Raw genomic sequence first — 13,945 nt, 5'->3', positions numbered from 1 at the left:
TGGGCATACTTCAAGGCTGTAACTCATCCAGCCTTTTCATTCTGAAGGTCACCTATGCTGTGTCTGAACTGGTCCATTATCATTAGTAAACAAACAAATACATAGTTATTTACAGTCAGTTCTAAGGATATCCTTTTTAATATATGCCTCAAAACAATTTTATGTGCATGCTGTGAAAATCTATCCATGTTAGAGTGCACAATATATACTGACTTTGGTTGCTTTTCTATTCCAATTTATTCTGCCTTCTACTTATACCTTTGTTTTTTATTGCACATCCATCTTACCTACTACCTCCTTTGCATTCATTGTCAGAGGACTGTGTTTCCCCTGTCAGCAGCATTCTTTGAATACATTATATACTCAGTCCTATGTTCTTTTAGTATTTGCTAGTTATCGATGACTCACTTCTTCTCCCAAATTATTTTATCCAAGTAACTGCTCTACCTTAGGCAATAAGGCCATTGTGGTCTTTATATCAGAGGTACTGGAAACTGCTGTAAAACCTTCCTTCTGGAGCAGTTATGCTGAAAAATGGTAGCAGACCACTATTTGTGAAAAAAGTAATTGTCTTCCCATTTATTTAAACATGCAGGTTTGAATTATGCATGTCAATCATTTATAGCCAAATACTGCACAGTTAATAAAAGTACTGTACCTGTAAAAATGTTAACATGCATCAACAAGCAGTTAAACCAGTTGTCCCTGAAAGCTTGTCCATGGAATATGATATTCAGAGGACAGCTGGATGATGTAAGTAGTGTTCTCCAAAAATCAGCAAAGCAATTTCCCAAAGCTAAAGCTGGGGTGACTGCCATTTCCACTGAGCACAATTTAGGCATGACAGAAGTTCACTCTTTAGATAGACCTGAATTAAGGAAATTATTGAGGCTATAGAAATTTTTGAGTCTTTATGGACTTTGACTTGAGAAAGAAGATAGTCAGCCAACACTGGCATTTATGACCTCCTGTGAACAAGATGTGCCCCCTCACCCCTCCTAGGACCTGTTGGTCTTTGTGATTAAGAGTCTTGTAACATAATGAAAATGGTGTTTAAAGACAGTGAAAGAGCATTAAACTGTAAAAAGACACTTTTCCTGTACCCCACTTCCCCACCCTGCTAGTTGACTTTCCAGACTGTGCCCCCTATTAGGTAAATTCCTGGATCTGCCAGTGTTGAATGCCAGACACAGGTTATTTTTTAGCAATATGTAGGATACAGAGTATAGTGTCAGTGGCCCATGTAGGACTTACTGTTTAGGTCTTGTATCTTTGTGGTAAGGTATCTCTGGGCATTCCAGTTGTTGCATGTGTCAGGACAGATACTTGCAAATCGGGCATTTTACTTAATGATTGTCCTAATGAGGACTGAGTAAAGAGGGACACAATGGCTAAGTCATTTGGGGATTCAGTAATAGCTCCTAGCTTGCAGTCATCTACAAACCTAGTTAGCCAGGACCCTTTGGCATCAACTTTCACTTCAGAGAATTAGATGCCAAATGGGAAAGGTCCCAGCACTGAACCCTGGGGAACTCCACTAATGACTGGTCACTTTGTAGAGGTAGCTTCTCTTATTTTGATCTCCTGCATCCCATCTGTGAGCCAGTTGACAAAACAGTGGGTAATGTAGCTAGAGAGGGCTCCAGTCAAATAAAGCCAATAGTGAATCTCTGTGACTTCAGAACCTGTGGCAAGTCACAGTTCTCAAAGTTCTGTGACTCTCAGCTACAGGTCAATGACTCCAGGTAGATTACAATTAAACTTTAGCTTTAACAGTGGGGGAGGGAAAACTGCATTAGTGTACAAACAGTAGAGGACAGCAGGGAGAGCATTGCTTAATGTGTCAGTGGGGTCTTGGGTAGACACAAGAACTGGGGAAAGATAGTAGCAATGTATCAGAAAGACACTGGAATGTGACTTTAAACAGGCAAATGATAAACAGAATATAAGACTCTAGAAACAAAACTGGAAAGTAAACAGCTGTAGAAGCTCAGAAGCAGAAAATCCTTTGGCAAAAATTACAGCACTGCCACTACTGCAATGTAGACTACTGTCTAAGGACCAGATTAAGTAGAGAGATTTATCATTAACACATCTAATGGAAAAATCTAGTAATAAATGACTAAATGAGGCTCAGATCCTGCTCTAGTTCAAAATTCTTCCGGAATTATAAATAAAACTACAAGACTAAGGTCCCAGACCAAGTTCAAAATACAAACAGCTAAGTTTTACAAGTAATTCTACTTATGGAGATATTAGTGCAGTATAATGTATAAATAATGTTCAGATCTTGCAGTAATTTATAGTTGGTCCACAATTGCAAATGACGCTACAAGAGCAAGGTCCCAGAAAAGTTAAAAAATACAGACAGATAACCTTTTTGGGCTAAATACAGAAAATTGCAGAAAAATACAAAAAGCATTATCATCACACATGCCACTATAAATACAAATGAAAATATTCAAGCAGAATTGAAATTAAAGATTTTTTCTTCCCTTAGGTTCATAGGTTCATAGATGTATACTAGGCTACTGACCACTAGGGCTTTTTAAGCCTAACCATGCATTTGAAGTCACTGACAAGTTCTGGAATGCTTGATAAGTGTAAGCAGGGGCTTGGGTGTTGAAACACTTACAAGCAGAGGCCTGGGAAATTAACCATTTACAGGATGTGTGTGTCCATTAGAGACGTAGTTGCCAAACCCGGGATGAATTTCCTATTGCCCATCCAATTGTCCAAGTTACACTTAAACTGGGTTAGGGAGGAACTGTATTTCATATGGATGGGAAGCTTGTTCCAGAGAAGGGGTAGTCTCTGGGATACATACCTGTCTCTCTAGTAGGTCCTATCTGTATCACATGTAAGGTTTAACTCTTTAGAATTGATAATTATGTTACTGTTTCTTTTGTGGATATGCAGGAGGTCCATCAGGGTGGGGTCTGGCAATGAGTTATATGCCTGGCATAGGTCTCCCTTCAACAGTTTGTAGGAGACAGAATACAGGGTAGAGCTTTGATGAGGTCTGCATAGGATATGCTATTTATGTCCTTTATTCTTTTAGTGAAGAAGCTCTGTGGATGTTCCAGTGGTTGGATTTGCCTGGTTAGGTACATACCAAAGAAAGCATTTTGATGAAAAACTTTGTTATCATGGTTCAGGGTTTTCCATGCTTCCAAGAGTCTTGAGCAAAAGACACAGTTAATAATATTATTAATCTTACAGAATACTTTTGAACCTAACAGGTGGTACTGCATCTAAATACTACAATTTTCCCATTATGGACAATTCAGTATTAGCTATATGTATGTAATCTGACATTCAAAATATTCAGCTTGTATTGTACAGCTGATACAGTTGTGGTAGTTTCCTTACTTGAGTTTTGTAAGCTATAGAAGACATTTGTTCTTTTGTAGCAGTTTAGAGTGTTTGTAATGTTTAAGGTAATATCAGTTCTAAAACTGGTTGGCCAATATCAAAAGCATAAATCTGGCTATCTAGAATAATTTAGAGATACTTGTACTTAATATATTTTTAATTTTTAAAAATGCAAGTTCGGATTTAATTATCAGCTGTAGTTACCTTTGATAATTCTTCCAAGTCATAAAGAATCCTTGTTCTTTTCCAACATGAGTTGTTAAATGGATTTTCCACACATCACTTTTAGTCTAATTTATTTGCAGCCCCCCCCCCCCCCATGTTAGAAGTTTAAGAAGTTCATTGGTGGGATAGTTAGTCTTCTACAGGTTATTTAGGAAGTATAGTTGAGTATAATTTGCGAGGGTTAGTTAGGCTGACAGTTTGTCAGCTTGTTTTAGCTATCCTTATTGTTGTTAGAGTTAACCAATTAGTAGTAGTAGTGTTTAATAGCAGGAGCAGTTCTAGGCATATATACGATTTGATCTGGGGAGGTAGGTTTCTTCATTAGCATCTACTAAACCATTTATATTTCTTACTAGTTCTGCTGTATTCTATACTTAACTATTTTACAAGTTTTGAAATTAGATCTTCCAAGCATGTCCATACATTTTCTTGCACAAGTATTCCTTTTAAATTAACTCTAGCCATAATTCAATTGGATCTACCTTTACATGTTTTTAAGTTACCATTAATTCTTTAAACAAGTGATTATGAAGTCAGTAAGAGTTATGTCATGGAATTTAAATGGCAAAGAAGTTTTTTTTTTTTCAAAAAAAATTGTTCTTGCATTGGGTTTGTAATATGGATGTCAATATTTGCTGTCTTCAGGAAACCTATATGGTGGGATCTGCTCATTTTCTAAGGATTAGTAGAAACTAAGTCAGAGATGTAAAAGTTAGCTGCAGGGTGGGATTAATGCTGTTGGTACTGCAATGTACACCTACTGGCTGGAAAAACGTGAATGGGAGGGCAACTGATGTTTTTGTAAATTTAAGCAGATGGCCTTCCCAATGTGAACTTGTAGCACTTGTATTACAAGCAGATGATAAGACTGAGAAGGGCTTCTAATATGAGATGGACAAAGTAGTGGGCAGCTCAAGAGCCACGGGGTTTAAAGGCAACATAAACATGGTGGATGATGTGGGGGAAAACTAACAGAACAGTCTGGTTTCATAAGTGCCTTCATTATATTTTGTGGCAGCTCTCAGAATTAAACATTGTCCTGTTCTCTTCACCATAAATAAAATGTTATTTCTCAGCCTCTCTTCAATTCATATATAATTAATCCTTTTGCAGTCAAAGAATGCAATACTAATGTTTGTTTCCTGGTCCTGAACTAGAAGTGTGGTAGTTAGAAAATCTTTCTCCCTTATGCAAGTTATCCTTTGTGTCATCTCCTCAAGGTCCAGATCAGTTATAATCCCACTTTTTTCATCCCCTATTAGGCCCACCATTGCATATAATGCACCCTTTGGGATGTGCCTCACAAAGCATAAAAACAAGCTTGAAAGACCTCGATATTTCCTCACCAAAATGATCTCAGGTCTCAGTCCCTTTAGTTACTCTGCTAGATTAAATACCTTTTCACCTCTACTTGTCATCATACAGACTCCTGAGATGAGATCTCTGCTTAACCTTTTGTACTATGAATGACCCAGCACTCTTTGAACTCCTTCACCTTAATAATATCATTGGTAAAGAAAGCACCCATTCTAGAGACCTAAACCTATATTGCTACACCAACTCTAGATGGCATGAAAGATAGCCAACCTAATGTGTCCCCCATTTTTGGAATTGGCTACCCTTACTGATCCAGCAGAGTACCTTACTAGTAACCTTTAAAAACAGCTAGATGGAGGATCACAAATTTTCATTTGGGATATGTGCAGAAACCCTACTTAATGGGAGGACAGCATCAGTCTCTCACCAAGATTGGGTGATGTGACTGAGCTTCTCAATGGTCTCCATGGCCATCAGCTTAGTGAGAATCTATGAAACTATTAATCTTCTAAGACTTTTGCAATTCCACAGAAAAACAAATTTAAAGTAAATCAACACTGCAATAAAACAAACACAGAATACAAGAAGACACAGTAAGAACTTAATCTATAAACAAAGTAATCAGAATAGTCACAGAGTAGTTGTACCTGACAGTTCTCAGAGTTAAACCCTTCTTTGAGTCAGTCACCAAAGCCATGAACAAGGGGAAGATCATGCATGCTGCCTACCGTGACCTGGCCAAGGCCTTAGACAATATTCCCCACTCGAGCATAATAGATAAACTATCCCAGCTTGGTGTAAATGCATATGTGACCAGATGGGTAGCTAACTGGCTCACTGAGAGAACTCACTCAGTCAAAATATGGGAAGCTACCTCAAGTAGTAGACCCGTAACGAGTAGCGTACCCGAGGGATTGGTCTTGGGCCCCTGCTATTTGGAATATATTTCTCTGAGGTACAAGCCAAACCATGTACTTGTGTTGGAATATAGTAAGTGTTGGTAACCTGTGTGTTTTCAGTACTATGAAATTCAGTATTTTGAGTTTTCAGTATTTTGAACTTTCAAGATTTTGGTCTCAGGATTTTGGGTTTCAGGATTTTGTAGTGCTTTTATATATATATATATATATATATATATATATATATATATATATATATATATATATAGTCAGGTCTTCTCAGCGGACTTAAAAAATGGAAATAACCTTTGATAACACTGTAAATGGTACAGTTCCGTTCAAAAAGTGACCAAGCTTAAAATGTGTTATTCTGATGCATAACAGCCTAGATGAAGTTCTGTATGAGACAGTGGTTAGATAAAACCAATGCAGCTTTAAAAAATATTGGAAAACCTTTATTTCTAGAGCCTGGATTATGCCGGAGTGCTTTACCTGTCTTGTAATCTGGAACTCTAAATGCAAATAATTATGGCAAATGTAAATGAGATTTATTTTTCAAAGTTTTTATGATGTGGCCTGTATTTTCATTGATGTAACATGCCTATTTTTAAAACTTCACTTGTGGTCAATCCCTTTTGTTTTGACAGTAACCTGTATAGATTTCTGGCTTGTGTTTATTAAAGATAGTTGTTCACATTATGGTAATACTAAGTAATTCATGTCAACTCTTAATCATGCTTAGTTATGCACAAACGTATCTTTTTTTCTTATTTGTTCTGGAAATCCCAGTGAACTTTGTTTACTAAAAACATTTGAGGACTCCAGTTTGGAAGAAACCCAGCCACTTCTTTCTTTTTCTGTATCCTCTAGCAACCCATGAATTCTTACTTTGTTCCTATAGGTCTTGTTTTTGTTTTTGTCTTCTTATATTTTCAAAAGGTCTTAAGAATGTTGATGTACTAAGGTACCTACATCTCTAAAAGTCATCTCTAGTGATCTGCTTTTCTACTAACAAATAAAAATATGTTTAATTTTCTGATACTGAGTGCCACTGATTATTTTAATATCATTCACCTTTGCCATAGATCATTGAAACATAAATTATTTTGCCATGTTTCCTGTAGGAATCTGCTTAGATGAGAAATAACACTATGTTTCAATCTTTCAGCATTCTATTTGTCTTAGAAGAACAAATCTGTTTCTTATGTTCATAGGTTCATAGGTTTATACTAGGTTATCTGCCCTAAGGCATTTATAAGCCTAGCCCAAATTTTTGTGGCTTACGCCACCCCTTATATGAAAAAATACTGTGCCCATTAGTTTGTTGTGCCTCTGTCCAGCAGTGACACAGAGATGATTCCCGGGGTAAACCTACGATCTCCCATCCACAGGTCTAGATTTCTCTTGAACAGAGTCAGCGAGGTGCTCTGCCTCACATGGACCGGGATTTTATTCCACAGCATAGGGAGTCTCTGAGTGATAAATCTATCCCTCCAGCACGTCCTATTTATATCCGTGCTAAGGTTTAAGTCGCTTGCTCTAGTGGTTTTGGTGGATTTGGATTTTTTGAGGTGGAGCATGTCCATTAATTCCGGGTTGGACATGGCCTTGTATGTCAGGCACATGTCACCTCTGAGCAGACGGTATGCGACTGAATAGAGCTGGAGTTTCTTCAATCTGGCAGCATATGACAGATTTTGGAGTCCCTTTATCCTTTTGGTGAGGAACTTTTGGGGTCTCTCCAATTGCTGCAGATGTCGGGTGAGATACATCCTGAATGGGGCATTGTACTCGATCATTGGTCTGATAAGAATCTTGACATTAAATATGACAGCTTATTTACTTCTAACAGTGAAATATTTGGGGAAGCATTCACTCCTTACAAGTTTTTTTTTCTTTCAAAATCCACAAAAGTAGTTTTAATAAAATAATATCTGGAGAAGATGTTCTGAAGCACTTATGTACAATTCTTAGCAAATAAAGAAACTGATAGCTTGACAAGTTTTTCCCTACATGTGATGGTATAAAGTAATATTTTGTGAATATTAATATTGCCTTTCATTTTAGGGAACATGCAAAGTGTCATTAATTAAGTTTATAAAAATAATGTTGCTTTTTGCAGTTTTGGCTGAGCACATTGTATAATATTTTAGAATAGTAGAGCTTCACTACACAAGACAAAGACAGTTAATTAGACCACTTATTAGAGTTTTTATTACAGATTGTTGACTGAAATATTCTATCTGGACAAAGCCCCTTAGCAGTACAGACTCCGAGAGAAAAATTCTTGCAAGGATGAAGATACAATTAGACCCCAATTCCAAAAGACTCGCTCTCACTGTAAGTGACCACTTTCACTTGAGAGCAGGTCTTTTGTAATCTAGCCCCCATTGTAAGTCTGTTTGTAGATGAGCCTTACACCAAATGAAGTAAGTCACTTACACTGAGAACAAGTTTTTCGTAATCAGGGCAGACTTACACTGTAGCTCTTGGAATCTGGCCCTTAGTTATAAGCAAAGGTTGTGGTGTGGGAGGCACAGTATTCACTCTGAGTGCTGGAGCCATACATTTTAACCTCTTACTCAAGAATCAGGGAGAAAGCAAAAAAAAAATAAATAAAAAATTGGGAGACAAAGGAGCAAAATCAGGGACAGATTTTAAGTATTGCTTTTAAGTACTTAGCTGCTAGAGTAACAGCTCCTGCATTAGCATGCATTTTCTAAAGGACAAGAAATCTGAATTTTAAATAATTTTCATTGTCTATTTACTGAAATCATCATAGATTTGTTAGAAAAACTCAAACTGTATTAGGAACAGACCAAACATATGAGGTAAAATCAAGGACATTCTGCAAAATCAGAGAAAGCTGACAGATAAAACTTAGATTATGAGTGTGAAATCTGCATGATCTAATGGAAAAATAAATAAGAAAATGTTGCACAGTTTGCAAAAAAATATTTAATTATCTTCATTTGATGCTTTTTATATAGCTTTTTTAATAGGTCTGGACTGTTGACCTTGGTTGTGGAGGAACAAATTTGGAAAAAAAATAGGGTGTAGGTCGATCATTGTCTGAGTGGTTTCTCTTCTCTGGGTAATACACAGCTGAGGATGGAGTTTGCAGAACCTTATCAACATTCCTGTTTTCCCTGAGTCCTTGCAATTGATCTTATTTTTTCCTATTACCTTGTGTTCTGTGTTAGCACTTTGTCTTTAGAGAAAGAGAATGCTTGTGTGAGATTTTTATTTCTATGTGGGAGAGTGGCAATGAAGTGAGGAGTTTACAGTATGTTAGTGACGATGGAGCATTTATGTAGTGCTGGTCGCAGAACCAGATTGTTTACAATGAAAGTACTAGTTTTATTCTGTGTTTAACGGGTTCTAAAAAAAGTTTGTTTTAACAGTTATTTTGGCTTAATATCTTGCTATATGTGGACTATATTGTCTTGGAAATTCATATATCGATGTGATCTGGTCTCAATATAATAGTAGGATTTTAGGTATACATGTAAAGAACTTGTGAAACTGGTTAATATGAGTAACAGAGAAATACCAAAATTGAAGGACTAGAGAAACATAACTCTAGACAAACAATAGTTTAAATTGTAGCAGCACCGTTTCTGTAGCCTTTGAATACCAGAGTTACAATAATCACTTTATGAGAACAGATAACCATCTCAGAATGCATAGAGAAATAAACCCTGATGATGACCAAGGTGATCTTGGCCTGGGGTCTTGCTGGATCTGGATCAGGTAAGACAAGATTATCATATCTTAACCAGCAAATCTTTTTTATGGGGGGGGGTTATGGGGCATGCCCCAGTGGTGCACAGGCCTGTGTTAGAGTCCTCAGTTAAGACTGGAGACTCTCTAGGTCTACTGGCTTTAAGTGGAGCATGGCTTTCTTGAAATATTATGTCACTTATGGAAGTGAGAGATGTGCCCATATTGATGCTAATTGCATGTACCACCCTGAGCAGGTTGTCAGGCAAGCACAGTGAGGATAGTGCTTAAAAGGTAAACTGCTGTTGTCCTGTACAGATGAAAATCTCACTCCTGGCCCACTTGCCCCTTTTACTCTCAAGGAACAAATGATTCATATGGCTCTCTCCAAGGAGGGACCAAATGGATCAGTAAGAACCCATCAGGGACAGCCAGATAATTAGTGCAAGAGAAGAGCAAAAATGGAAGAAAAGAAAAGAAAAAACTTCCTCAGCTGATTTGAAATGTGAAATTATTCCACCAGATTATATTACATTGTTTAGTGGCAAATGCTCTCATTCCGGAAAGGTTAAGAATTTTTATCACAATAATAAAACATGTAACAGTTACTGAAATAACATTTGTACAAGTCTATAATACCTTCAGTTATCTGTAAGGGTTCATATAAATATTGTAGTTTCTAATCAAATATAACAATTTTAAAGTATTAATAGAATATTGAGATTAGGTCTACCCATGCCCAAATGCCCAGATTGGAGCACATCTTACCAAAATTTAAGATTATATAAAAGCCTAATGTGTTACAGCTGATTTTTACCTTTTAGCAAGAATGAAGTATCAGTACTGCAAAATTTCAATTGTTCCATTATTAAGTGACATAGTAAAATGTTTCTTATACAGTATAATAATTTTCTAGAGTATTTACAGGAAAGGGAGAACATTTTTGCATAATATATCAGGACGTCTATTGTTTTTCACATATTTTTACAAGACTTAAGTACCCAAATCAGGGTTGTCCTATGAAATGACAGGTAGTTACTAATCCTCTGCTGTACAGATTTTGCAGTCTAAGTTACTGCACTATGTAACATTCATTCATTGTTTCATCCATCCATTCTCCAAACACCTAGTTAATCTATTTCAGGGTCAGTGGGAGTCAGAGCATATCCCTGCACTTAGGTGGAGCAAGGGTGAGAATTTTATTCTGAAGAGAGTGTCAACCCATTTCAGGATGTGCACATACACAGATGGACATAGACACACAAATGCTTACACAAACACACAAATACATGCACAGACATGCAGATGGACACACACATGCACACACAGATCACGGACTTATGGGTGATTTGGAGGAATGCCATTTCATCTTAGAACGTGTGAGGCAATAGATGCTCCTGGTAAAAAAAAGAAATGCTCATATCAAGGATTTTTCCACATAGTGTAAAAAATATGATTTCAAGCTTTGAAATTCCTTGAAACAGCAGTAAGGTAAATATTATTTTTTAGACCAATAAGTAATTGCCTTTTCTGTCAGTAATGGAGAATGCAGAATTCATTGTCAATTTTGGCAGGGGAGTGAATCCTCCCTAAACTATGTTTTTCATCTGCTTCACTATGTATGATATTATTACTGCTGGTGTCTCCATTCTTAGAACAATGTTCAGATTCTTGTACTAGACATATTTTTCTCTCTAGATCTCTATCTATCTATCTATCTATCTATCTATCTATCTATCTATCTATCTATCTATCTATATGTCTGGTATAAATATATCATTAATAGTAAGTGTTCTGTTACATTGACAGCAATTTCTTAAGTGCTAGAATGACAACTACACACATGCATGTGCAGAGACACACAGACACATACAAACACACACACACGCACACACACACACACACACACACACACACACACACACACACACACACACACACACAAAGTAAAAGTAGACCAATCGCAAGAAGAAAATATATCTACATTTAGTTTAGTGATACAAAAAAAAAAAATCAAAAAAGCACATATATTACTTGGCAAGCTTTTCCTGTCCCCCTGATGTGTGGGCTCTGCCTCACGCACCCTAATGTATGCATACAAACTCTTGCTAGGTATAAGAATATATATCTAGGAAACCAGTATGTACTATTTCTACCTGCATCTCATATTATATCTGAGTTGTCACCTCTTTGCATATTATCATTGTATCTATATATATATATATATATATATATATATATATATATATATATATATGGATCTACTTTTGTTTGTCGAAAGCTCATTCTTTCACCAAACGAAAGTACGACCCCATTTATTTATTTATTATTTTATTTTACATTTGTTGACCGGGATAGTCCGACTGGATGCATGTCCATTTTCAGCGGAGGCCCGGGGAGAAAAGCTCCAAGGGTAAGCAGATACAGCATTACATAATACCAGCATTACATATTACAAACAGACTATTTACAGAGATTACATAAGTAAGCAAGTTAAACAAGTTCCACAGGTTACAGTTAATCCTGAGCACAAGTCAGGATTAAATTAAATTACACAGTAAACTGGTTAACAGGTTTTTACACATTCTAGAGAGAGTTAGCCGGGCTGTGAAAGGCCATGTGAAAGTGCACTGTAGTGTGAATCCGTCCTGCAGTGTTTTTTTTTTTTTATATTACCAGTTCGGTGAACCAATATTTGTGAAAGTGCACTTTTAAGTGCACTTTCGTGTAAATAGGGTCAGACTTTTGTTTGTCGAGAAATGAAAGTAGACCCATATATATATATATATATATATATATATATATATATATATATATATATATATATTGTGTGCATGTGTGTGTGTGTGTGTGTGCGCGCGCGAATGGTGCCCAAATACACACACACACACACACACACACACACATCTCTTTCTATGTATCTATCATCTATGTAATCAATGTTTTCCCACTAGAGACTTACATAGTATTGTTTGATATTTACAATGATAATGTGATATTAATAATAATGCAGGTAAAATGTTCAAGTACAACAGTGTACATATTTAAAGGTACTAATGATACTCTGAGGTTCTTTGAGAATCTGCTCATGCCTGATAACATGAAATGTGTAATGAAATATTCAAAGCATTGCTTTTTATTCTGGAAAAGGTTCATTTATCAAAAGTGAAATTATTTACCAGACAATGCATGGTCTTAACAACTGTTGCAAAAGACTTTTTATCATGTCCACTATGAAAATCATAGTCTTATAAAGACTTTTGAAGAAAACGTTATGATCCCCTTAGTGCCCTGTAGGTGATGTACTTTGCCTGATGTTAATCTCCTAAGAAAAATGATAGCATCCACCAAATTAAAGAGAACACAGTTTTGGGTTGGGGTTGTCCTTTAAATTCTAAACAAATCTGGGGATTTCTGATTCTAAGATGACCTACACCTAGACAAATTGTTTCAAGCATAGAGATGAAAAAGCATTAAATCAAAACACATGGAAAAATACAGACACTGACATTAATATATATAAAATGTTTAGCTCTTACCTGTACAACTTAAATTTCTCCCATGTGGTGTTCTCAAATCTGATGTGTGTATTTCCAAAATTAGTTTTATGAAAACAGACTTCTGCACTATAATTTCCATAAGCCCATATTTACCAAGGGCTTCTCTTGATTGGTGTTTACGCTTATGTTGCTAACAGTATCGTTCTGTTTATTTAACTGCCTTGTTTACTTTCCCTCACACTCCCTCTTCAAATAGTTGTAAGTGACCAAAAGCCTATTAAGTCATGCAGATCTTTAAATTGTAATTGTTAATATTGCCTGTGCTAGTTATAAAGCAGCCTGGACTATGAGGTTGTACAAATAAAAGTCCCAACTTTTGTGTGACTCACAACCCCATGATATTTAAAAAAAGAAAAAACAAAACAGAAAATATAACTTTTCCATAAGAGTAGAGTGCCAGATGTACATTAGCAGTCGACTTTCAGAGAGGAATCCTTGTTCCTGCTGCAGACCGCCTCATGTAAACAGAAATGTAACGAAGCAGAGATGTATCAAAATATTGCAAAGAATGCTGCAGAAATAAAAGTAACAGACTCCGTAGTTATCAAGGAAGGTAGTGGTACTCACATGTGATGTGTGCATAACAAAGTTCACAGATCTGCAAACAATCTGCTGATATGGTTTTTCAAATGCTCAGTTCACTTTCTACAAATAGTGCCTTTGCTTATGGGCCAAATAATTAGTTGCAGTAAGGCAAAACAGAACTTTAGGATGAAATGTTTGCTTGCAATGGTACAATGACTATGCAGATCTAATCATTCCAATGGATTCTGTTTGATGCCTGGGATAACCAGGTATCTACCCCAAGACACTCAAGTTTTAAAATGACTTGAATAGAGAGCCAAC

At 36.4% G+C, this 13,945-nt stretch overlaps 1 protein-coding gene across 1 annotated transcript in view; it reads right to left on the bottom strand.

The window, feature by feature from the left end:
- The window catches only part of LOC122813256 (dynein light chain Tctex-type 5-like), a 233,902-nt gene extending 220,295 nt beyond the window's left edge, over positions 1-13,607 (bottom strand). The window contains exon 1 of the mRNA XM_044085485.1: positions 13,079-13,607. The gene's annotated coding sequence lies outside the window, so the exon portion shown is untranslated. The remainder of the gene's footprint in view (positions 1-13,078) is intronic.
- Positions 13,608-13,945: the final 338 nt, after the last annotated feature.

Source organism: Protopterus annectens, chromosome 10.part0, assembly GCF_019279795.1.
Source record: "Protopterus annectens isolate FY-2018-M chromosome 10.part0, PAN1.0, whole genome shotgun sequence".
In the NCBI taxonomy this organism is placed as follows: Eukaryota; Metazoa; Chordata; order Ceratodontiformes; family Protopteridae; genus Protopterus; species Protopterus annectens.
Note: the sequence above shows the minus strand (reverse complement) of the source record. Positions and strands in the feature narration are given on the sequence as shown.